The sequence below is a fragment of the Mus musculus genome, chromosome 2 (assembly GCF_000001635.26).
Source record: "Mus musculus strain C57BL/6J chromosome 2, GRCm38.p6 C57BL/6J".
NCBI lineage: Eukaryota > Metazoa > Chordata > Mammalia > Rodentia > Muridae > Mus > Mus musculus.
The window spans coordinates 137281098-137308470 of NC_000068.7; the positions used below are offsets into that span (position 1 = coordinate 137281098).

The 27373-nt window shown below is 39.3% G+C and overlaps 1 long non-coding RNA gene across 4 annotated transcripts in view; it reads left to right on the forward strand.

The window, feature by feature from the left end:
• Nucleotides 1-5948: 5948 nt before the first annotated feature.
• The window catches only part of Gm14055, a 42958-nt gene continuing 21533 nt past the window's right edge, over nucleotides 5949-27373 (forward strand). For 2 of the 4 annotated variants that reach the window (XR_375017.3, XR_866772.2), the window contains exons 1-3: nucleotides 5949-7766; nucleotides 12923-12992; nucleotides 13461-13528. This is a non-coding gene — a long non-coding RNA (predicted gene 14055). Of the gene's footprint in view, nucleotides 7767-11327; nucleotides 11509-12922; nucleotides 12993-13460; nucleotides 13529-27373 lie in introns of those variants that run through there. The other 2 variants (XR_375018.3, XR_375019.2) reach the window with 2 other exon arrangements.

Consider the following 27373-nt stretch of genomic DNA (forward strand, 5'->3'; position numbering starts at 1 on the left):
GTATGAAGATGCAGGGTAAGTAAATAGTAAGATAGCAAGAGATATATCATGAAATGTTCTGAGCCACATAAGTTGAGGACTCCTGTCTTCTCTGACATAGGAAGTATAAAGTGTTTACATAGATATCCAAAGCCTTAACAGGAGGAGGTAACATGAGAAAAATGACACGTGAAAAGGACTGTCCTGGGCACAAATGCATACAAGAGATTCAGCAGGCTTGGCAGGTGAGCAAAGTAATACTTTCCCTTTTCTACTTTGTAGAGAACTACCAAAAGGAAGCAAGTTCAGATGCATGGGTGTGGTGGTGTTTGTGTTACCTCCTCCATGATAGTTCTTCACCTTCATCCTGAATATCAGCTGTGAGCTCAGGAGCAAATGAATTGAACACCATGTTCTCCTACTGGCTGGGGTTTGAAGATCAATTTCACTGGAGGACACCTTTTCTTGATCCACTGCCTTTTCTTTTTCTTACTTCCCAGGAAACTATCCACCAACCATGACAGAGTACAACAGATGACAGAATATAGCATGATAACAGAATATAGAAACAGGAATGAGCAGCTGGTATGGTTGTCGCTCAAGTCTTGCCAGTGGATGCCAGGGTATGAGAGTAAAGTGTAAGGCTGTTGTGTCTTTATTCATCATGTCTTTCTCTGAGACTGTTGTTTGCCGAGAAGTAAGGGTTTCAAGTGGCATACTATTTTATAAACAGACAAGAATACATGCCCGACTCTTCAAAAGCTGATATGTACCAGGCCTCTGATAAAAAAGTAAATCTCGATTATTCCTTTTCTCCCTCTCGTCTCCTTCTACTTAACATCATTAGGAAATGTTCTTTACATGGATCAACTGCAGAGATGTGATTTCATTGGCAAAATTCATAATTTTCAAACTGCATGTTTACTCTGTCTCAGGTACAATGGGATTGTCTTCATCCTTTGTGTGGAACAACACTGGCCTGGGCATAAATTCTGTGATGAGTTGTTTTCCTGGAATAATATTAATAACAACTTGTTTAATTTTACATCTACATGGTTGAAAAGTCCGTGAGGGTGATTCTGTCCCCCTTGCCACTCAAACGGAGCAAAGATGTGGATTGAATTGTTTGGTGAGTGTAGATAATTTAGTAAATATTAGGGTTTCTTACATAGAAGTGATTCAAATTATCACAGAAAAAGAAGGATAACACACTTGAGAAAGATTCTGGTTCATTTTGGCTTTTAGCAGGGCCAGCATAACTTTTTGGCCAAAAGAAAAATCAAAAGAGAGAAAAAAGTGAATTCATGACATAGAAATAGTGGAAAGTATGCATGAAGTAAATGAAGTAAAGGGCAGTTTCCACTGTTGTGATTCTTTTAGCCAGCCACCCAGAAGTATCACAGCCTGATGTGCTGGGGGAAGAGCTAAAATGTAAGAGACTGCGCTTAGGTACCACCCGATGTTGAGGAGTAAGGCATTGCTTCTGGTGCTGTGGATTCAGTGGTTTATTGGCCATCTGGACTGTATGTGCCTTGCAGCCTTGTGAGTTAAACCTAAAGGGAGCTCTCACATCTTTGACTTAGATCTGACCTTTGGGTGTTGCTTTCCTGCCTGACTCAGGCTCCAGGGGAAAAGAAAATACAGTAAGTAAGCAACCCCTCCTTTTGTTAGGAAACTGTCTGTTTTGCTCTGCTCTTGGATGATGCTACTGCTCTGGCTGTTTCCCCCTTCCGTGAGAGGCCTTCACAGATAATTTCTGCTCAGGTTTGGCAATGATGATGCTGCATTCTGGATCCCACCCTCTTGTTTTAGGGGGTGAACTTGAGCGTTTCCAGCTTTCCCACACAATACCAGAGAGCCTCCTCTCCCATCTCCTTCTCCTGACACACAGATCCATGGAAGGAAGGGCTCCTTACTGGCTTTTAGATGCTACTTGCTTCCAAATAAATGAGATACTCAGTGGCCTGGAGCAGAAGCAAGTATACTTGATGGATTCTCCTTTGTCTATTTTTGCTAAGGTCATAAATAATATAACACTTTATCATTCTTATCCTATTAATTGATTTTATTATTTTTTAAGATTGCTAGCTATTAATATTCACTACAATATGTTTATACACATTTTAAAAATAAACTCAGCTCTAAGGCTCTAAAGTTTTTTTGAACTAAATAAGAAACCCACCCTGAAATTTGGTATGAGGATCCTAGATAGTTCATTGAACTAATGCTATTTTTTCTCAAATTAAATTTAAAAAAATTATTTTTTTACTCAACATGCATTTATTACATGAGTTAATTTGTTTCTCTTCAACACCCTACCATATTGTACAGTGATCATATGTTTCTCCCCTCTATCCTCTCTCACCTGCAGCTCTTCCTTTATTTATTTATTTTTAAAATATAAATCCTGTTTTCAAAAATTAAACCTAATTCTACCATTTTATCCCTTTCTTTTCCTTCTCCATTTCCTCCCGAATGTTTTCCCTTCATGCCTCTGAAATTTATGCCCCCCCTCTCTATGTGTGTGTGTGTGTGTGTGTGTATACATATACATATATATATATATGCATAAATATAAAATATAACCTGCTGAGGTTGTTTGGTGTTCCTTGTATGAATAGAGTTTCAGGGTTGACCAATTGGTGTTGGATAAACAATTAGGAGACTCCTTTCTGGAGAAGGCAGTCTTTGAGGTTTCAACATTCCTTGGCTGCTTATAGTTCTCATAAAGTAGACTTCATGATATTTCTCATGTCTACATTAGCATATCTATTGTTGTGCTTGTTCAGGTCTTTTCTGATAGTCATACTGCTTATATATGTGAGAAAAGCTTCCCTGCCATTTCTAGAAGATACAGTATCACAGTAGATATCCTGGTCCTTTGGCTCTGACAACATTTCTAGCTTTTCTTCTAAGTTGTTTCCCTTAGGGGCAGGAGTTGTGCTATAGATGTATTCATTTCAAATTAAATTCTACAAGAATTATTGAGACTATAAACCATTTCCAAAATAAATATATCACATGTTCAGACTTTAATGAGCACAAAATCTATGTGAAAATACAAAATAAGCACATTTAGAATATGACTTACATGTTTTCTACTATATGAGAAATAGTGCCTGCTTGCCTCACTGGTGCTGGGCAAGTTCATACCTTCAGTGGTATTAGAGCCTGTTTCCTTGAGATTCTGGCATAAAGCAAAGTCTAGCTGAGACATCCAGCCTCATGGATATAAACAGGTCTTGACTTTCTGTAAGAGATAGCCACTGTTGGAATAGTTGGACCACTGCCTATAAGCCACTCCAATAGATTCCACATGTATATTAACATATATCATATATATTTATTCTATTATTTTTCTTTGAGTACCCTGAAAATACACATATCTACACACCCTTGTACACATAGATTACAGTTTTAAATTGATTTAATAAATAGAATCTCTAGATAAATCAGTTTAAAGTCTCTCTAACTTTTAAGTATATATCCATATTATGCATATATAAAACACATATTTATTATATATGTCCTATTTCTCTAGAGAACACTGAGTAATATATGTATCTATACCCTGTTATATACACTTATAGATTTATATAGTTACTTTATATTTTTTAGTCAATTTCATGTCTAAATTCTCTAGACCCATCAATTAAAGGTATGTCCTAATTTTTTTTTATTATTTTGATGCACATGTTTCTGGAGTTTCACTATTATGAATGGTGAAACTTTTTATAGTATGTGCTTTTTATATACAATAATTTATTTCTGTTCTTATTTCCATAAAGGGATTTTATTTTCTTTTGAAAACTTAAAAAATGATCCAAATATACAAAAAATAATGATGTCCATTTAAAGGCCTGCCATAGATTTTACTCCATTTGTTTCATGTTTATTTATATAAACATAAAGCATTATAGAGAATATAATACTCCATATTTACCTCTGGGGTTGTTCTTCTTGTTGCAATCCACACCCCATATGCTTGTGTACAATTGTGTTGTGAATATAAATGTCTCTCTTATTTTGAAATTATGCTTAGATTTCAAGGAATGTAGTATCTGAAACTTAATTTTTTATTTATTCTGTTTCAGAGAGGCCTATTAAATGATGGAACAGAGAGCTACACTATTTTAAAAGTTATACAGGATTCTAATATTTGAAAATACCAAGTGTTATTCAATATCCTCCTTCTTTAATTTAATTTTCTCTATATTAAATAATTTTACATTGGAAACTCTTGGACCTGTCTGCTTGTATATTATATAAAATTTTCTCTAGAATGTATGCCCAGGAGTAGAATTTCTTAGTCATGTAGTACAGAGGTTATCAAGTCTTTTAGATACTTCCAATTTGGTCTTGAAAACAATTTGACTAATTTAAACTCCCACCAGAAGTTTAGAAAACTTCAGTTTTTCTGCGTTCATTTTTTTAAACAAATAGTTTTAGATGTTTAAATTTTGGTTGATCTGAGGCATGAGGTACCATTACCATATTGTTCAATTCATAGGTCTCAGGAGGTTTATTTTAGATATAGAGGTACTCTTTCTTTTTAATGTTTTTCTCAAAGACATTATATTGTAGTCATTCTGTTAGTTGTATTAGTTGACTTGAATTAGTGAACTAAAATTGACTATTAATGTTTGTGGGTTTTCACTGGAAGACATTTCTGTACTTTCTTGTTAGGCTTATTGCTTGGGTTTTGGTATTAGTTGTATTATTTCTTCTCAAAAAAAGAAAAATTTTCTACTCTAGAGTGTGTTACGTGTTGTATAAGAAATAGTCTTTTTCAAGAAGGTGTGAAAATTTCACCTTAAGATGACTTAAATTTTACCAGATTGTAGATAGTAAAATTGGAAGCGATAATTTCTTTCTTGGTTATTCATGTAGGGTTTCCTCCAGTTTATATATATTTATATGCCTTTGTCTCCTTTCCTAGAACATTCACAATCGTCTCCAGGTTTTACTCTCAGTGATACGTTCATGATCATCCAGATGATACAGGATGAGTATAAAGACAGAAAAGGAACATAACTGGCATGCAAACAAAGTATATGAATAAACAAGAAGGTTCACAAGAGGCCAGTAAGCTCACAGAAAGGTACTTTTCCTTATCACTCATTAGGAAATGCAAATCAAAAGCACACAGAGTTATCACTTCACACCCAGGATGGCTGTAATCACAGAGATAGCAGTCAGTGTTGGCTAGGTTTGGAAGAGTTGGCACCCCCAAGCTTCCCTGATAGGAATGTGAAATGCTGCGTGATGCATTTGGAAAGACAGTACTATATACCCCAGGAACTCTGCAAATGGCCGTATCCCACAAAGAATCCTAAACATAGCCTCTCACAGAAAATCTTAACACAAGTGTTTATAGTTCTATTATTTACAGTAGCTCAAAGTGAAAACACACTGAATACCCACCAACTGAATAGATTATTCACATATGGTATGACCACCTAATAGATGACTACTCAGCCATAAAAGTAAATGAAATATTGATTTGTGGTATAGAATGAATGAGTGTTATGCTAAGGGACAGAAGCCTGCAGTGATCTCTCCGTACACATATTAGATGACTTACATGAAGTGTCCAAAAGAGGCATATCAACTATGGTTTCCAAAAGCCAATGGAAGGAGAATCAGGAGTGACTGCTAATATGATGACGTTTCTTTTGGGGGTGAAGAAAATGTCTTAGAATAACTAATGATGATTATGCAACTCTACAAATACCCTAGAAGTGTGTTTGTATACTAGTATGGAGCTATAAATATGTTAGAATTCAGATATGAGTAGATGGTAACTAATTAGCCTATGTACTCAAATTACTAATAAAACTATGTCGGTAACATTCAGACCATATAGTCATACTGCTGGGTGTAATTTCTGAGGCCAACAGTTTCAAACTTGATTCAGTTCCAGTGTTCTGAGATCTTTGTATGAGGTTGATTCTTCCTTAAGCTGGGGCTTTAATTTTTGACCAGTTTTAATGCCTAGAAAAAAACTACTTTTTATTGACCTGAATTTTCTTCTTTTACCCAGACTTCTACTGATTCTTGTGCTGAGGTAATGAATGAAACAAAGAAGGAAGTCTGTTGGCTCTCTTCACAATTTCAGCCTTTACCGAGTTGCAACTACTGCCAGTGTCTTCTCTGTCCCTCCTCCAAAGGTGGATGTGGAGATGGTGGCCTTCCTAGTGTCCACATTTTGCCCTTTCCTCTTTAGCTGTTTCCATAGTTAAAGGAACAAACATGAAATTGCAGGCAGTTACACTGGTTGTGAAAGAAGAAACATCACAGTGGTATACTGTGTCCTGTGATAAGCCACATTTTGGGTGAAATTGAAGAGTATATAATGCCTGGTCAGAGAGTGAAATATTTCTTCTTTAGTGTTTTGGTTGGAATTTATTAATTGAGCAAAGTGATAGTTTTCCTAATGATATTTTAATCTAAGTGTATGTGCTCTGACCACATTCACTCTATTACTCTTTCCAGTCCCACTTCCTGCTAGTTCTCTTCACTTCCCCAAATAGTTCCCCACTATGTTCATGCCATATTGTCATCTATCTATTTAGTATGTATGTATGTATGTATGTATGTATGTATGTATGTATGTATCTAACTATCATTCTATCTTTCATCTATCATCTATCTTTTCTGTCCCAAATGGTTCCAAATACAAGAGAAAATGTGCTATTTCTCTTCCTGGTCTCTCATTTCACTTAACATAATGATATTCAGTTGCTTTTATTTTCTCCAAATGACTTCATTTCTTTCTTTGCTTCACACATCTTCCTTAGATCACATTGTCTATATAAAGCACAGGAAGATAGAGCATTAATCTCTTCATGACCTACTGTGCCAGTATAAACTTTATCTCTACCTTTACTGATTATGATTTACAGCAAAGCTGAATCTCCATCTCATTGCCTGGGTTTGAATCTCACATCCCAGCCATGTTTCACTTTTCCTATTTATGAAATCAGGATGATAAAGGTTACAGCTTCCTAGGAGTTATTATAAAGTTTAATACCCATATAGACACATATTACATGCTGTTCACACAGAGAGAGGCAGGATGAGAACAAACAAAAATGGGTAAGCCAGTTTGGGCTTCAGCCTTTCTTGGCACAGGCCTGACTTTCTTCAGTTAATCCTTTAGTCAGACCTGTTAACTGGTAGGTACTTTGGCTTAATTGATACTCCGAGGCAAACCAGTCCTTCCTTAATCTGCTGACCTAGATTTCTTGTTTCTACAATTCCTCTTCCAGCTTTTCCAGCAGGGAGGCCACAGAGCAAAGCTGAGGAGGGTGTGGTTCAAGGAGGCAGCTGTAACATCTCAAAACCTTCTTAATCCACACAAAAAAGTCTCTGACTGTTCTGATTATCTCCAGATCCCCCTCCACAGGGGGCAGATGGAAACTCCAGTTTCCCAGTTCTGCTGGGAGGCCTCCTAGGTGGGACTCAGCTGCCCTGGCTATCTAAGGCATGCAGCTTCAGGTGAACACACTAGAAAGTTCCTTTTCAGTTTTATTTGTTTTGTTTGCTCTGTGTTCCCCCAAACAAGCCAGAAATGAGTCATCCATTCATTCACTGGTGCATTCATTCATTTGGAAAGTCTTCACTGACTGAGCTTACCACATACTGTACTTGGCTTAGGGCTGAGAGGATACAATCAAGATCCAGACTGACAGTGCTCCTCTCTTCATTGGTCGAGGCTGACCACCGCACTTGACTTTGAAGCAAGCAACAAGGATAGCTCTTGAATATCTGCCCAGGGTGATCTGGTGAGTAAAGATGTTTAAGGAATTTGAATGGAGGAATAAACTGGGAAGTGAGTGGGGAAACAGATAATGTCTAATATTGCCTATTAGCTCCAGGTACTTGTGAAAGATCCAAGGGGAGTGGTAGTCATATAGCTCTGTCTAGAAGGATGTGATGGGATTTTAAATGCTCTTGTAGCTATATAAAATAAACTAAAATAACAGCAGGTAAATTATATTACTTTAATTTAGCCTTATATATCCAAAATATCATCACTTTAAGCATGTAAAGTAAACTTGACTCCTTTTCATGGTAACTCCATTCCAATTTGGGTGCTAACATTTTTCTCAGTCGTTAAAATTTGAGGTTTAACCAGATTTACAAACCCAAGTTGTTTCAAACATAATTAGAAATGTTCCAGTGACAACAAGTACTATTTTTGAAAAATGAAAATGAAATACAATAAAAATGTAGTTTTATTGGCTACATTTCAAGCATGCCATAGTTACCAGTTATTTGTGCCTACTGCATGCGACACAGCAGATCTGGAGTTTCCAAGGAGTTTCTAGGCTAGGACCTTTTCCAAGTATTACATGGGATTTGGCATCAAGAGAGTGAGTGAGATCACGTAGATTATGTACCTCTGTGTGCATTTCTGAGACTTTGGCCCTTGCTTTAAAAGGGCCATTTTAGATTTGGGCATGCACTTAATTAGAACATCTCCTGCCACTATTTGGGATCGAGGCCTGTGAGATTGACAAGATATGTGGTTAGGGGTCTCTAGATGTTTCCCAGATGTTTGTAGCACTCCTGATCCCCTTGGGATGTGATCTGGATTCATTTGGCAAAAGCTTTACCTGAGGCCTGCCAAAGACCACAGTCTCCAGAGGCTCCTTTAGCTCAGATGTATCCTTCCTGAGCCTCTAGAGTCAACATGGCCCTTTCTCAGTTGTAGTTATCGATCTGGACATACAGACTCCACACTGCTGGTAGCAAAAGTTCTTCATACTAGGCCCTGCTTTTAAATGAGCTGTGGCGTGCAATCTTTTTATCTAAGTAATTATAAGTGTTCTTATTAAAGAAATTAGATACATACAATTATCTATCCCTTGTGATAGCTGATTTTTACACTGAGACTTTATTTTTGACAGGCTCATACATATCAACAATGTATTCTAATTATAGTCATCCTCACAACCCTCTATTGTCCCCCTTCTTTACCCTCTGAACTACTTCCTACTTAGTGTTCCAGAGACTATAGAATTAGATAATAGGACACACATCCTGCTCCAGTAACCATTGACAGTCATTAGCTCATTAAGAAGAAATGGGGACTCATGGTCAAGTCTTGTATCTGTGATGGAAAATTTGAGGGTGCTGTTGTAGAAGCTGGGTGCAGTTCTTCCTCCCAGTCTTATGCTCTCAGAAATAAGATTCAGACTCAAACTATATTTACAAATACCTTGGCTATATAGCTAAGCTCTACTCTGACTGGATTATAACTAAAATAATCTAATTATTATAATCTGCCACATGGCTGGTTACCTGTGCTCATGCCTCTGTCTTCTCATATCTTCCTGGTGGGTCTTCTGCCTCACTCTATGCCCAGAATCCTTTCTCTCCTCCTGGATGTCCCACCTGTATTTCCTGCCTAAGCCATAGGCCATAGGCTTTTTAATTGACAAGTGTCACATCCACATAATATACAAGGGACTTTCTACACCCTGTCTTTTGCAGATAGACATAGCTGCTGTAAGTTCATGGTTTCAATGTCATATCATGAAAGCAGCTTCTGGTGACAGACATCCCTGCCATATAACTCTTAAATTATTTTCACCCTCTCTTCTATGATGTTGGGTCTGGTGGGAGCCTGGTTATAATATATATACATGTCATATATGATCACACATATCACAACATATATGTTATATGTTAACACTGAGCACTTGTTTGCTATTTATTCTCAGCACTCTGATCACATGACTCCACAGTAGTCACCATTCTCTGCAAAAAAGAAGCGTTTCTGTTCCAGCCTGAGCATTACCAGTTTATGGGGAAAAACAGAAGTGTTCAGACGCTCACCATATGAGCTCCAGGTCTGTCTGAAACCTGGATGAAATAGAAATAGGCACAGGATCTATCAGTTCAGTGTCCCTCAGAAAGACAGAGACTTTTTATTAGAAGTAGGACGCATAGGTAGCCCTTAAGCAAATATAAACTGAACATTCTCAGTGAGTGGGCAGAAGACATTTTGACATGTTGATGTAGGGAAACAATGGTAGTGTATATTCCCCTCCCATGCTCTCCCCAGCCATGTGCTTTTGACTAGGTTTACAGAATCAGCCCTGTGTTCCCTCCCATGAAGAATGTCTCAAGTCCAATCACAAAGCAGTTAGATAGTCTCATAAGCCTTTCATGTTGTATGTTACCATGATATGGTATGCCATTTAATTGGAGTTCCCTTACAGCTTCAGAGGTTTAGTCCACTGTCCCCATGGCAGGGAGCATGGTGGCAGGCAGGTAGATATGAACTGGAGATGTTGAGAGTCCTACATCTAGATCCACATGCAACATGAAGGACAGAGCCATTGGACTTGGTTGAGGATCTGAAACCTCAAGGGCACACCTTCTAACCTCTTTGAAGTGGCACCATTCCCCTAATGACCAAGCATTCATATATATGAACTTATTCCTATTAAAACCACTGCAGTCATGGTTTAAATTGCTAGAGAATTCATTCATCCTTTGTATCCTTTCATTCATATGCTAGGCATATGAATTCCTAGACATCATTTATGGAAGGATTTTACATACATCAGGCACTTTTCCAAGTACTTAATCAGTTCACTTAATCCTTCCAATAACCTGATTAATCTGGCACTATAAGAAATTAATTAACTGGCTTAACATCATATGGCTTATAAAAGATGATAAAAGCTTTGGTCAGAATTGAATCTGTATGATTCCAGTGCCTTGTGACTTTACTGTTAGATTTATAAATCTGAGTCCTAGAGGACAGTCAGTAAACATCCAATTAAAAATACATAGGACATATTTCAGAGGGTGCAAAGGAATACTATTAGACAATGAGATTAGCCAACTAGGAGGTTGTGTCATGCATGTGTGCTTCCTCACTCGGGGTATCCAGATACCTCTGTACACTGGCATGGAAAACTCCAGGAATGTGTGGGGTCTTCAGGATCCTGGTCCAGCTGGGAGTGAGTTTGACGAAGTGGGGGTCTTCTCTGCGGAAATCTTCATCTAGGATTTTAATGAAACAGCTTTCTTGGGCAATTTTAGTTTATGTGCAAACCTTTATTCAGAATGGACAAGGACTATATATGAACCTTGAAGAATGAGAAGGAGTTTTCAGGGTGATTGGAAACCTCTGGCTGGAGTTTAAAGTACTGTGCATGCCTCATTTGTAGAGAAAGGCATTCCAAGAAACTCAGGTACTTGCTGGGCAGGTTCTTATCGGGGAAGGAGGAAGTTGAACTTGTAGATATGCCAAGGACTATGTGACATTGCTCAGGCAGACAACTGGGGGTCAGGCTCCTCAGAGAAGAGGAAGCCCGACTAAGAAAAGGGAGTTCTCTAGAGGAACTATCCGAACATGGTAGACTGCGACCTTAAGTAGTGAGGTGCAATAGGAGGTTGGTGTAGCTTAGTGACCACTTTCCCTGGATCTTCTGCTACTTAAATAAGATGACAGTTGAACCATAATATGAATGATAACGAAGAACAAGGCAGATGGGAAGATCTCAGGTAAGAGGTTTTTCCAGGGAGAGAGGTAGTTAAAGGAAATTCTGAAGGTGGATCTAGTAGAATGGGCAATGTCTTAGATTCCCTTTGCTGGACCAAGATACCACCTCTTCGCTCTTGTGAGTGTTACCTGCTCTCTGTTCATGATCACATTTGCCTTCCACTGGAGGAGAAGACCTGAGATTAACTTCACTTTCAGGAGGAGGTATAAGATGCCAGTCTCTTGCTTCAGTTAGGGCCATGAGACTAACAGGTTGAGCATGGTCTTTAGTAGGAACTTTTACTCATCTCTCTCTCTCTCTCTCTCTCTCTCTCTTTCTCTCTCTTCATCGCTCTCTCTTTCTGTCTCTGTTTCTTTTTCTCTTTCTCTTTCTCTCTCCCCCCTCTGCTGTCTCCCTATCTCTCTTGTTTCTTGCTTGTTTTTAAAAGCCTTCTTTTAACAAACTACACATACAGAAGAACCCCCAATACAGAACCAGCCACTGGAAATAACCTATGAGAGTGGGGAAAATGTTGTTATCTTGAGAAAACAATGTAAGGACCATTAGCATGGCTGAAGCAGAAAAGGTAGAATAGTGTATAAAAATGATGAGGGAAGATGGGGACAGGCTAAAAATATGCTGCAGGCTGGATAAAATTCTTTTCTCTATTCAAAGACAATGGGAACTCTTTCGGGGGCTTGGGTGATTTTCAAACAAGAATGATTTCTTCAGCTCTAATGTGAGGAATGGACAGCAAGGAAAAGGAAGGTGAGACCAAGAAACCAACTGGCCATTAACTTTGACATACCAGGCAAAATATGATAGTGATTGAATTAAAATGGTCCTGGAGGTTGAGGCAGGCGCTTTATTGGGGAGATAGGGCAGAGGTGGAGCTAGAATGTCCTGATAAATTGGTAAGGCACAGCTAAGAAGCACAGGATTAGTAGGTAGTCAGATAGAAGGCTGAGCAATGCGTGCTTCACTCTGTCCTGGAATTTCTCAGATGGCTGCTCTCCTCTTAATCCCTACATCTTTGCTGGCAGATGAACTTGGAATGGGTCCAGTTTCAATTGAAAATGGCACACCGTGGTTGTTAGGGGAAAGCAATAGCAGCCTCTGATGATGTGGATTCAGGGCCTCTTGCTTCTTCTGCTCATTATATCTGTTTCTCTAACAGCTGTGGCGTGGCTTTGATTAGATACTCCATTTAATCCGGGAGAAGACTATTCCATAGCTCTCCCTGTTCTTTTTGGCAGGCTGTTTGGTGCATGGCTTATTTCCATAGCAGCACCTCCATTAAGCCAAGGCCAAGGAGCAACATTAGCATCAGGGAGGGCAGAACTCAATTGGCCTGTTGCTCCCAAAGCCGAGCGGATGTGAGTGGGAAAGCAAGTGTGGAGTGACGGTCTGAGAATGATTACTCTTCTTTTCTGAAGACTTGCAGGAATATGGAACAGATTAGAAGACTCGGAAGCTGTGATTGCTGCAGGTCATGCGGAGAAGGTGGTGAGCATCCCAAGGGTCCAGGCCTCCCTGATTTCAGGGTGAGGTTTGGAATGAGCTGGAGGCCCTCAATGGGAATCTTAGGCTCCTGGTGGAAGAAGGGAGCTTTCTTTAATTCTCCTTTATTCAAGGAAGCTATGTTTTCCTCTGGTGGGAGGGTAGGATACATATGTGGCCAAACTTTTATTAACTCTTCCTCACTTTCCTAAAGTGGAGAAGAAAATAGCAACAGCAGAGCCGTACAGTAGTGTGTCACTCACCGAGCTCCTAGGGATTTGGGGATACATGATTAGGAAAGCAGATCCAGGCATTCAGACAAGGAAAGTAAGTTTAAATCATAGGGAGAGATACTTAACAGACACAAATAATTGGAGGTACAGAATACACACGTGCCTTTTAATTGATGGAAGGAAAGCATTTACAATGTGAACAATAAGTGGAAAAGAGGTCACCGCTTTTCTTGATCCACAGTGCCCAAGCCAGACACCTCATCACTTCCTGCTTCATATAACACCATTGTGCCTTGAGTTGAAGCCAAAGTAAGTACTTAGTTTTATATCATTAGGTGTGCAAGCAATGTTTATCTAATTTTAGGAGGTGTCACTGTCTGTTATCAATGTCATGCACAGTGTGATTTTTAAGAGAACCAAGAGGCACAGAAACAGTGCCAAACATGGAGGGAGTGCATTGTTGCTACTTTGATTCAACAGAAGATGACTGTCCTCTGCCTCCTGCTTTTGTTCAAAGCAGGTAAAATCTTGTCTCTAGACTTGGTAACAGTACATGTCCCTTGCCAGAATCATATTAGAAGCTCCTTAAAAGCTACCTATGAAGGTTCCTTATCATTCTGATCTATTAGTTAGATCTAGGAGAGCCAGTGTACCACACCTGTTTAAAAAAAAGGCAAAAGATATTAGGCTGAGGTACATAGCAGGTGTTGGTGATGTGGTCTGGAATTTACAGATAATTCCAGAAGTCAAATATAGCACTGGGGAGGGTGGTGAGGGTAGGAGCCAATGAGAATCCCCGTGGAGTACTGAGAGCGAGGTGAGTGGAGAGCAGGCAAGTATGGTATTGTGGGAATAACTTTTGTTCAGTAATAGATGAAGGTAAAACACTACAGGACACTTTAAATACACAGTAGAAAATGTTGGAATGAACCCAACATCACTAAAAGAGGGAAGGAAGGCTTCACCTTGAGAAAGGAGTGTTTCTGGGTGGGTGGCCACCAGTTTGCTCAACTTTTGAAAGGAGTTTTGTATGTTGTGAGAAAAAAGATTTGGATTTTAATGGATGTGGTGGTGGTACAAGTTCATAATTTCAGCTTTGGGATGGCTGAGACACAGGATTGCAGGTTCCAGGGAAGCCTGAGATACATGGTATGACTCTCAAAGCAATAATAACAGTCACAAAAACAATAAAAAAAAAAAACAGAGAAAACCAATCTAGAAACAACAACAAAAAACCCCAAACAAACAAATAAAAAACAAAATCAACCAAGCAAGCAAGCAAAAAAACAGCAACCAAATATTCCTCTGCTTGTGGCCATTCAACTGTCCTTAGACCATTGTTGATAAACAACCAATTGAAAATGTATGGAGTTAACTCTGGGCTCTTCTCTTTCATTGGCCAATCTGGAAGGCCTGCTGTAAGTAGACAGCTATGCAGGAAATTCAAGGACAATGACAACGAAACTTAAGGAAATAACTTGAATGCTCATGGATTGAAGCGATTAACATTGTTAAAATATCTGTAGCACCTAGAGTGATCCACAGAATTAGTACAATCCCGATCAACATTCCAGCCAGTTTTCATAGAAATAAGATATAGCTTTGAAGTTCCTACAACTACAACATTCCTAAATGTCCAAGACAATTCAGAATAGAAGGTACCAAGCTGAATACATCACACAGAAGTCACACTATATTTATTTTGTAGTCTCAAAAAAGAAAAATTTTCTTAACTCTTAAAAAAAAAAAACAACTTTTGAGACAGAGCCTTATTATATCACAGGAGGCTGCTTAGATAACCTAACTAGATAACTTAAGGCTGGCCTTGAATTTGAAATATCCTGGCTTCAGCCTCTAGGGTTTTAAGTATACACCACCAGATTTGGTGAGAGCAAAAAAATGGGTTTCTTGTTGATTTGGTGCCTTACGCATTTTGTGACCTGACAATGCTTTGCTCTGTCAAGGGCATACAGAGAGAGAAAGGGATTAGGAAGAGGCCAGGAGAAAAGGTCAGGCAAATATAAAGTGTAGCTGAGGAGGGACTTTATTGGTGTGAGTGTGTTTGTTTATCTTTGAATGAAAAGATTTGAGGCCATGTTGATGAACTGGTCGAGTCACCAGCAGAGTAAAAAGGGAAACCATGGTCTCTGAAGGGGAGGCACAGCATGGTGGGAGGCAGGTGAAGGGGTTAACCTGCCCATGTGGCAGGGAACATTTCTTCCAAGATGAGAGGGAAGGAAGAAAGTTTGGGTGATGATCCAAAGAAAACCGAAGGAGTTTGGGAGGAAACTGTGGGAGTTCTCATCAGATGTTCTTAATTTTCCCAGGGAAGTAGGTGGAGAGGTCATCTCTGTGAGTAAAGAGGCAGGGTAGAAAGCAGCTGGAAGAGAATGAAGGCAATGGAGAAGGCTGTGGCGATGCATTCCATGGCAGAGAGTAAAGGTCCCATCAGTGATAGAGAGGCTGTGGCAGGCTCCCAGGCCCCTGGCTACCAAGGTCCACTTTCCATGTTCATTCCAGCCCCTTTGACTGTGCTGCTGGCAATAGGCAGGAGAACATTACAGAATGAAAGGTCATTGAACGGACTGAAGGGATAGAGACCACAAAAGGGAACAATAAATTGCTTTGCAATATCTAGTGACCACCACGTTGCAGAGTGATCAGGGACTGATGTGAGAAGAGAGGAGATTGGATGAACAATCAAAGGTCAAATCAATCTGTCTGGGACACATCTTTAATGTTTTAGAGGAATGGGGTAACACTATTATGCATTGAATTACCCAGATTCCCCTTGCCACTGATGTGAACTTTAGGCCAAACCTGGTGTATAGTCTCACCCACCTATATCACTGCATCTTAATGCTGGCCAATGGTGGTGTGTGGAATTTTTCAGGTAACAGGTGTTATTCAACAATTTGGCAATACTGACTGATGAGATAGCTCCATAGTAATAAGTTTATAATTAATTCATGTCATCCCTAAAGCAGAATGAAAGATCTACTGAATTTTAATTTTAATACCCTTTTATCCATTATCTTTATCTTTAGTTTGTAGAGAAGTAGTTACAGTTTCCAGTTTGGGAGAAGAACATCCACAGCCTGAATCCCATCTTTCTCCAGTTCGGCACTGGAAACAGTGGTGACTGTGGGACTTGAGAATTTCTTTTATTTTTTATTTTTTATTTTTATTTTTTTAATTGGGTATTTATTTCATTTACATTTCCAATGCTATCCCAAAAGTCCCCCACATGCTCCCCCGCCCACCCACTCCTACTTCTTGGCCCTGTCGATCCCCTGTACTGAGGCATATAAATTTTGCCCGACCAATGGGCCTCTCTTTCCACTGATGGCTGACTAGGCCATCTTCTGATTCATATGCAGCTAGAGACACGAGCTCCGAGGGGGGGGGGTGCTGGTTAGTTCATATTGTTGTTCCACCTACAGGGTTGCAGATCCCTTTAGCTCCTTGGGTACTTTCTCTAGCTCCTCCATTGGGGGCCCTGTGATCCATCCAATAGCTGACTGTGAACATCCACTTCTGTGTTTGCTAGGCTCCGGCAAAGTCTCACAAGAGACAGCTACATCTGGGTCCTTTCAATAAAATCTTGCTAGTGTCAGCGTTTGGAAGCTGATTATGGGATGGATCCCCGGATATGGCAGTCTCTAGATGGTCCATCCTTTTGTCTCAGCTCCAAACTTTGTCTCTGTAACTCCTTCCATGGGTGTTTTGTTCCCAATTCTAAGAAGGAGCAAAGTGTCCACACTTTGGTCTTCATTCTTCTTGAGTTTCATGTGTTTAGAAAATTTCTTAATTGATAAGCTTCTATCTGCTGCATTGTGTGAAGTGAGTTTTAAAATAAGCAGAGATGTTTAGCTTGCTAACTAGACTGGAAATAAACAAAAGATCTGGACTATAGGCAGATCCTAGTGTAAAGGGGAACATGAAGCCCTTGTTCCAAAATTACTACTTATTTCATAATTGTGAGGACAGTAAGTGAGGTATGGGGTCTTTAAAGCAAAATAGAGGATGCAACAGAGGGCTGACTTAGTTAAAGGCTCTAATAGCAACCCGAGGGCTGGAACAAAGTTCAGAAACTTCCTCAGCCTTCACTAATCCTTGCTTCTCACTGTGAGTATTTTTAAACCAGGCTTGTTTTTAAAGTTGAGTCAGTCCATATGGCACTATTTTGATCTGTAGCCACCTTGGGATATTAGACAGGGAGATGGGGATGCAGGACAGGGTGAGTGGGCCTTGGATGTGCAACCCATGAGAATTACATATAAGCTTCTAGACAAATAATTTTGTTATTGCTTTGAGTCAATCACTTATGTAGTGGCCCAGAACTCGATCCATCTCATGCTCCCCTCCCTGAGACCCCTTATTGCTGGGGTTAGAGGCATGTGTTTACATGTCTGGACTAAGAAATTGCCTTAAAGTTATTTCTTTCCAAATGACCTATCGGGTATATATTCTCTGGAAGTGAAGGGAGGTTGCCCATTCAAATCAAGAGAAGATCTGAATTAACTATTGGATACAAGTTTCAACTGCAGATAAAAATGAGTTCAGTATGCCATCTTTATTCACTATAGAAAGCCGCTTCTGCTTATCTATTCTGTAATAGAGGTGGTTGGTCATAAACCTTGGCAATGAAGTATTCACTGCACTGAGTACCTGCCTGACAAATTGTATCTAATTTATAAGGCTTGGTGTAGAGAAAGAATACTCTATCCATGAAAGAGGCTTCATACTTCCCAGGAAAATCTATTAGGAATGTACTGTAGGTATTTGAGATTCAAGGTATTCGGGGGTTAGAACACTTGGCATTTGCTAAAGATGAAGGAGATATGTAAATTCGGAGAAAGAAGATAATCCAAGTCAAAAGGAGGGAGGGTATGTAGAATGTCGTAGCCTAGTCACTGGAGGGCATGCAGAGAGGAGCTAACAGAACATAGCTTGATCAATGATATTCTGTGTTTCTCCTGAGATATACAATGTCCAGTCACAACACAGAACAGGCCCTGAACTTGTGGTAACCAATCTTTGGATAGAATAAACATGATGAGAGGAGAGAAAGGAGGTCCTGTGCAAAGGGCCATTAACAGTTCCTCCACTGTGATCTGAAGACAAAGTCTATGCATCTCCTATTTTCAGTTTTGAAGGACAAAGTATTCATTCCAGTCTTGTCTCATGCTATGGCATTTGATAGGCAACATTGTAATGCCCCTTTCTCTCAATTTCAACATTAAAGCATAATTTGTAGTCAATATGATAGTCATAGATTTCCATGTATGGAATCTTCATGTGTGAGCACCATATGCAGCCTGCTTTAGAATACTTATATTCATTGACAAGGCTCATTTCAAAACCATTCCTGGTTGATCCAGAGAAAACAAATGTTCTGAGCCCCATTCTGATGGAGTATTTTCTCCTTTGCACTTTCTGTCAGTGGAATCATAACGTGCATCCTTTTTAGTGTCAAGACTTTTCTGTTCATCTTTCTGTCTAGAGATTTATTGATGTTTTGTGTATAGCTATAGTTTATTCTTCTGTATTGCTGAGAACTTTTGTTTGACTGGACCATGCTTCAGTTTTCTGTTCTCCCGACAGGCATCTATGGCATTCCCATTTGGGGGTTATTATGAATAAAGCCACAGTAAACTTTCTTCCATATGTCTTTGCTTGTTTGCTTAGAATCCAACTGGACTTTATTTGACATGAAATGTAATATAGCTGCAGGAACAGAAAACTGAAAAATGAAGGAGAAAAGTATCAACTTATTTATAATTAATATCAGGAAAACAAGTCATCAAACCAACAGTTAAGCTGCTTGATAAATTCTTTCATTGCCTACATTTTTGGAATTCTCGTTTTCTGTTGTCCAGTATGTACACCTATGTTCTGGGACATCAAGAAGTGTGAGGGAAGTAAGCACAGTTGAGAGTCCTCACAGAGACTGCAGGTGTATTGGGTGGTAGGCTAGTTTGATATTCTATGCAAAGACCCACACTATGGCTTTATAGGGCTACCTGTTAGCATCCATATTCTCCCAGGTCCGGAGGACTCTAACAGTCACTTTTTTTTTTCACAAACTCTCCTCTTAGTCTTTTCCATGAAGAGTGTGGTGAACCCATCCTTCCAGATTTGCAAGATTCAGCAATCATTGACTCATCTCTTTGTTTTTGCTTATATTCCATCTGCCAGCACACCCAATGGAAGATATATCTACAGACTCTAGAATCTAACCATTTTAAATACTTTCACCATCTCAGAAAGCCTGCTTCAGACTTTTTTTTGCCCTCTAACCCTTTATTCATTTAAAAAGATGCCCTTCAAAGGATAGGCAAGACCATGTTTCTACCTGTTCAGGAACCCCCAAACTTAACCTCTTACTGTTGCTTAAAAGGTTCTGTGTGGCTACGTTGTTTTCTCTGCTACCTAGAGTTGCTTTCCATCAGTTGTCCATTCTGCAGCAGCTTGGTTGAGCTTTCTCTATTCTACACGTTCTTGCTAATTTTCCATGAAGTCTTACTTTTCTTCAGATACCTGTGAGCTTAGTGTTCCTCTCTTTAAGTTGGCATAGAATATTGTTTAATTATTGAAGATGTCTTCGAGCATTTTCTTTGAGGTAATCAATCTTCTTTCTAGGATGCCTTGTGGATGTATATTACATAAAGTGACGTGTTTATTTTGTATATCTGTATCTTATAGGCAATTCCTTAGAAAAAGAAGAGATTGTATTTATTTTATTTTTATCATTTATCAAATTTAATTTTATGACACTTATATTGCATAATAAGAATTTTGTGGTTTTGTTGAAGCATTAAAACACATGTAGCTTAATCCAAACATCTAAGGGGTAGTGACGTTGCTTCTAGAAATACTTAACAATTTTTGTAAACTAATTGCATAGCATGTAACCTGGAACAAGTGGAACACGGAGTCTGTTTCAGTTCCTTATCTATAAGGTAAGGCTTATAATTCTTTTATATTTGACTCCAAGCTGAGCTCAGGATGAACTATTGGTATTTAAGGTTTCAGAAGCCTTTTTGTAGAGCATTATTGTAGCTGCTACATAAAGCTGATATAAACTGTGTAAAGTACTGCACAATATATAATTATGGCATTAAGATATAGAGCTATCCATTCTGATTTCAGACATTAAAATATAAAAAAATACAAAAAAAGATATAGAGCTATCAAGTGTGTATTGTGTGTATCTGTGGATGTCTGTGTTGAACATGACTTTTCCCTTAGTCATTTCAGAGAGGTATATCTGAGAGCAATATGGTTATCATGTGAAGTCTAACTCTTCTGGAACCATCTGTTCCATGCCTCTGGTGTTTGCAAAGTGATCACTAACTTCCAGGTGGCCTCCCATTTTGACTTCGGCAATGGGCCAATTCCTTGATTCTATCTCACAATGTAACTTCCAAAGTAAATGTCTATTAAGCCTTTGTGTAAACATTCCAGGCTTGTAGCAGAATCAACCAAACATAAATCATATGCAATGAAAGGGGTGCAGGAAGATGTATAAGTTTGAAAAAAATGAAAGAATACAGTGTGGTTTCATTGTGGGTCTCTGTCCTTGCTGACCTTGCCTGAGCCTCTCTGGTCTACATCACAGTTCGTCAACTAGGTAGTGGTTTTTTAAAGATTCTAGTGGGCTCTGCCCAAATATAGAGAAAACAAGCTCTCCACAGGAACAGATGTAAAGATGCCTATTTGCAAATGGGCTTAACCGGCACAGTACATAAAATCCAGATTGTCCCATATCCTTGTCACTCACTGTATCTTGTCCACATTAAGGGGTTTGGCTAGAATTCAAAGAGAGAGATGATGATTGATTCAGTTGTTTTGCATTGGTATTCCTTTCTTCTTTATTTAGAAGTGAATGGTGGATAAGAGTTCTTACTTTTATAAACTCGTTTTTTTAAAAAAAGTTCCTTCAGGAAAAAGAGGAGAAAAGATGAAATGGAAGATCTCTCAGGGAAACAGAGAAGAGTGGAAGAAGAATGTTTGATAACTGTTGAGGACTTTGGTTGTACACCCTCAGGCACTCAGGTGTACTTTCTGACTTTCAAGTGTAATCTTGTCTTGAACATGGTTCTGCAAAACTTTCATTTGTTAAAAATAAATAAATAAATAAGTTCCAGGAATCATCTGTATGGAGCTGCTTTTTTTTTTTTTTAATTTTTAGTATTATTTTATTATGAAGACCATTTAAACTATTTTCTCTGTCTTTTATTTTTTATATTTTTATTAGATATTTTCTTCATTTACATTTCAAATGCTATCCCCAAAGCTCCCTATTACCTACCCCCTGCTTCCCAACCCACCCACTCCCGCTTCCTGGCCCTGGCATTCCCCTGTACTGGGGCATATGATCTTCGCAAGACAGAGGGCCTCTCTTCCCTTTGATGGCCTACTTGGCCAAATTCTGCTATGTATTCAGCTAGAGACACAGCTCTGGGTCCTGGAGCTGCTTCTGTGTAAAGGTTGGCCTGTTGGAAGGCAGGTATTTAAAATAGGGTCATATTTTAGAATAGCAAAAGCTTCTTTCAGAGAACCTATTTACATATTTGGCAGGTTAAAAAGTAATGTCATTCCTGCCTATTTAAAAAATTATTGTGTTAAAACCTTTTTTTAAAATCTTTTCTTAAATTTGCTTTTTTGACTAGCACACACACACACACACACACACACACACACACACACACACAGCACACAGAGAGAGAGAGAGAGAGGAAGAGGGAGAGGGAGAGGGAGAGGGAGAGGGAGAGGGAGAGGGAGAGGGAGAGGGAGAGGGAGAGGGAGAGAGAAGAAGAGGGACTATTTGTTAGGGTTTCTATTGCTGTGATAAAACACCATAACTACAATCAGCCTGGGGAGGAAAGGGTTATTTCATTTCACAGATTATAAATCCATCATCCAGGGAAATCATGGCAGAATCTCAGCATAGGAACTTGGAGGCAGGAACTGATGCAAAGACCATGGAGGAATGCTGCCGACTGGCTTGCTTCTCAGTCCGCTTGCTCAGTCTGATTTCTTAGAGCATCCATGACCACCATCCCAGGGTGGTACTGGTTGCAGTTACCTGGGTCTTTCCACATTAATCATCAATCGTTAAAATGCTTCACAATCTTGCCCACAGGCCAGTCTGGTAGTGGCATTTTCTCAACAGAGTTTCCTTCTTCCCAGATGACTTTAGTTTGTATCAAGTTTCCATAAAACTGGCCAAAATGATTGACCCCTTACCAATTTGACATACAAACAAAACACTGTTAAACCATAACCATTCCTTTCCTGTTCACTGCAAGACCTCATATTAATACCACAATATAATACATGTCAGACATTTGTACATGCCACAGTCTTGCAAAATTCAAATACTTAAAAAACATCCAGCCTCTCTATTTTAGAATATTTAGAATCTCTCTAATACTTCAAGTCTTTACAATTGCAAAGTTTCACTAAAATTTCAGTCTCTTCAAAAGTTCAAGCTCTCTCAGCTGTGGGCTCCTATAGAGTAAAAATAAGTTGAATTCTTCTATACTCTAAGAAAGAAGAAAAGGGAACAGTCACAATAAATCAAGGCAAAACCAAAGTCCAATAGTATAAGGTTCAGTGTCAGACTTCTGGCATTCACTCTCTCCAGACTACAAACAGCTTGAGACAGCACATGCGAACACACACACACACACACACACACACACACACACACACACACACATACACACATGAGTGCTTGTCTCCTAGGCTCAGCTCAGGTTGACTCCACTCCAAGGCCTTTGCTCTTCTTGATGGTTGTCCCATGGTACTGTCATTTCCAAAATCCTGGAGTCTAGATTGCAACTGTGCTGCACTTTCTCCAATGTCTCTCCAAACTTCTTTGCCTTGCCATAAAGGATGAAGCCTCAGCTGTCCATGACTCCTTTCAAACCCAGTACCATATGGATGGCTCTTATAGTACCCAGTTCATCTACAAGCATGAGAAGTAGCCTTGCCCTTCTCTGAGCCACTATTTCTGTGTACTGACCTTGAGGAAATACTCCCAGATATTTGATTCCCAATGACTTAGATCTCTTCTTAATCACTGCTAATTTCTCAGGCCCAGCTAATAAGGAACAACAATTGTCCCAGTGAACCAAAGGTTCGGGGTGCTGATTATGATTGATTTGTCAGGCCCAGATAACCAGAACCACAGATTCTTAATTCAAAATATCACATAAATAGTCCAAGCAAATTCTTTGTTTTCCTTCCAAACTTCATAATTCAGGCTTTCACCATTTGCACTGCTTACAGAATTATCTTCCAAATTCCTATAACGGCTTACCAAGCTTTTAACTCTCAAGGGCTTTTGGGGCTATAGTTCCAAATACTACCACAGTTCCCTTAAAAACACACGATCAGATCTGTCACAGGAGGAGTTTTTTGTACTGGCTTCCTCCTCATGGATTCTTCAGCCTGCTTCTGTAGAACACTCAGGACTACCTACCCAGGAATAGTACTTCCCAAACTGTGCTGGACCTTTCCACACCAATCATCAATCAAGAAAATGTACAACAGTCCCGGTCACAAGCCAGTCTGGTGGTGGCATTCTCTCAGTTGAGGTTCCTTCTTTATAATGACTCTAACATGTATAATGCTGACATAAACTAGTCAACAAATTAATAAACTTCTTATTTCTGTCACCCTCACTCTCTTGTATCTCCCTCCCACCACTATTTCTCCTCCAACTCCCTGAAAATCTCTTTCCAACATTTATGCATTAGTGTTTTATTTTGTGACCCGTGAATTTAACTGGGACTGTTAGTGTGACCATGCATTTGGAAGTAATCATTGGAGCGCCTTGGGTTCATCAGTGGGTATACCACTGAAGAGAATCTCTGCTGCTTCCACAGAATCTATCAGCAGCCCATAGTTCAGCTCTTTCTCAATTGATATTGACTGTTGAAAGATCTAATTTTGTGCAGGTCTGTTGGAGGCAGCATCTGCTGCTGCACAGTTATTATGGAACTGGCTAAGTTATATCTCTAAGATGGTTTCCTAGACCCTCACTTTATCTTCTAACTTTCATATTCTTCCCCCCACCACCATATTATTCCTAAGTCTTAAAGGGGGTGTCTTTACTGTCCTTTTAAGGGATCATCAGGATACTTTTACTTATTATTAAAACTGTGAGCAACTTACATCTCTATATTCACTGTTCTTCATTGTAAAGAGAAGTTCCTCTGATTAAGACTAGCAACAATGTTTGTCTACGGACATCAAACAAGTATTTTGAAGACATTTTGGCACAGTGGCACAACTGTTATGGGGGCAACCAAGTGCTTTCCCAACGGTTTTGAGGTCCATACCACAATGAGGATTTAATGATTTACCACAGTAAAAACAAAACAAAACATGTAACTATTACAACAACAAAGTAACAAACAACAGAAACAACAACAAGAAACCCTTTTCTGAGGAGGTGTTCTGCCCTAGGGGAGGATTGACTATTATGGTTTAGCTAGATTGATTTGTTTTACCAATGAAAATATGTTGTCAAAGTTGCTTTTTCTGTTTTCTTTTTCAAAAGCAATATATAAGAACACTCACCAGAGGGATTTAAGCAGTATACAAGGATATAGAAATGCTTAATAAACTTTCAAATGCATTATTGGGAAATATGACATAGTGCCCTTGTCTAGAAGTTGGTTCTTTCTGGCTGTGCTCATTTATTTAAATTCTTGTGATGATCAAAGTTTAAACCAACTGAACTACACTGCATTTATATGCATTGCTGACCTGATTCTATTCCTTTAGCCACACCAAGGGACCACTTGCCCCTGAGTTTAATGTGTGCTTCTTCTGTTCTGTTTTCCTATGTCTTAAATCTTGTATGCATATGGTCCAGTAAGCATGTTTCTCCTATGGGTGTGCTAGAAGTCACTGCTGTGGAGTCATTGTCCAGGAGAAGCAGTCAATAATGAAGGATAAAGTTGGTAGATAAACATCTCTGTCAGTAGATAAATTTAGAGGAATGTACTGAGATGTTTGGTGAGTTCGGCAATCATTCAGAGGGTTCTTTCATGTTGTAAACATTTGGCAACAGTTTTCTATATTTGTGACTGTAACTTTAATTGCCTTATTTTCTTTCTAAGCCATTTTGGTTTTCTAATAGACTGCTTGTAGTAGAATGTTTGTCTCAGGCTCTGCTATGGAAGAACCCTACTTAGCTCTGGCTTCCTTGAAGTATTTCTTAGGGCAAAGATAAAATCTGTTAATCTTTTATTTTCTTATTTCCAATACTGGAATGATAATTTATTTAATACTTGCCTTACATTGAATTAGCTCTAGACATTGTATATGTATACTGTATGCTATATGAGATATATGTATATGTTTATATGTAGAAGTATGAGGAAAACACAAAATCTCTACATGTAATAGATATGAAAGTAGAGAAATAATGGAGAGCACATAATGTGTTCAATTCTAAAGCCAGTGAATCTGTAAAGCAGGGTTTATTCAGGCGTATAGAAAAAGCATTACTAACTACAAAGCCATTCTATTATTTTTGAATCAAATCAAATAATGAATATGAGGGTAATATTTAAAAAGAGATGCAGTCTATGCAAATGCAAAACACAGTTTTACTTGAAACCTTAGTCTTTTTTTCATGACTTTTGCCCTTTGAGAGAATTTTTAGCAAAAATAGAAATTGGTTCCATGCTTATCATAATCACGGAAAGCCCCTGCCTACGGAGTTCAATTTGGTTTAAGTGAACCTGGATTCTGTTCCCAACTGCTGCTTGTTTTATAGACTCATTAGGGAGTGCTTCATGGTCAAGCACTTGGGAGACTTCAGTAACTGGACTCTGAGAAGCACTTGGACAGCGGATATACTAAGACACTATTCAGAATCAGATCCCTACTGAAGCACCATCTGACATAGACGTGCTTTCTCCGGTCATGTGCTCCATCCAGTGTAAGTGCCCAAAATGCCAAAACTCAGGGACAGGCGCTGTGTGTGTGTGTATGTTAGGCTGGCGTGTAGAGCTACTTCCTCCATTTGCTTTACTGTAGAAGGGGGTAGAGAAATCGTCAAGAAGTGCTCATGTCTTCTCCTGGGGCCATTCAGGGACCTCCAAGCTTAACAGGGTCCTTGAGCTTTGCATTGGCAAGGGATGACTTGGCAGAAGCTGAAAAACCTTGTGGCAGAACCTTGAGAGGCATTCGAGACATTGCCAGCCATTGCTGAGCAAGGTGAGGTGGGAAATGGCTCAGTCACACAGAAAAAAGACCAGACCTTGCTGGAGTCGCTCTGGTATGAGTGGCTGCGAGGCAGTTCCTGAGCAAAACAGGAAGTACTCTCCTCTTTCGTAATTGCCATCAAATAGATTGTTTCTAAAGGGACTTGGGGTGGTTTGTGAGTTGGCAAACCAAGTGGCAGTAATGAGATCCACACTGGGCCTGGGGATAACTGGATGGATACAGTAGAGAAGAGAGCTGACCTTAGTTCACTAGGCGCTCTAGTGAACTGTCTCAGGGTTTGGAACACTGCCACCCCCCCCCCCCTGCAGATGGAGGGATAAACATCATGCGTACACACCGATAAGTGTTTGTTTTCCTTAAGCATTAAGGCTAAGAAAAATAAAGTGGGGAGGGCATCAGGCCTTGGGGTAAGCCTTTAAAAGGTTTCCTGCTTTGATCCTTTTAATGGTTGTCTATTTATAATGGTAACAATCACAGCAGAGAGAAAAAGACTTCAGTCACTCCTCGGATCATTTCATCAAAATTACAAGTAAGTTCTCTTTACTTACGAGTGAGAAGCATTATGTTTTATGATTCCCTGAAAGCCAGGAGGAGAAATTGTGTACAGAAACCAAGGTGTTGTTGTGGCCAGTTGCCTTTTCGGAATGCCTGGAAAGGATCATCCAGAAGGATGCTCCAGATAACCCTGTCTGCAGGCAGTTTGCGGAGGGAAGAGACCTTTCTGAAGACCATTAAAGATGATTCATTACCGCAGGCCATACACAGGCTGTGCTTTATTACTGAAAAGCGTAAATCATCCACTGAAAAGTAAGTGTGTGAGCTACATTGCTTTGGGCACTGGAAAGCCCATGGAGGTACAGGGTGTGATTAGTACTCGCAAGGAGAGTCAACTTTAAT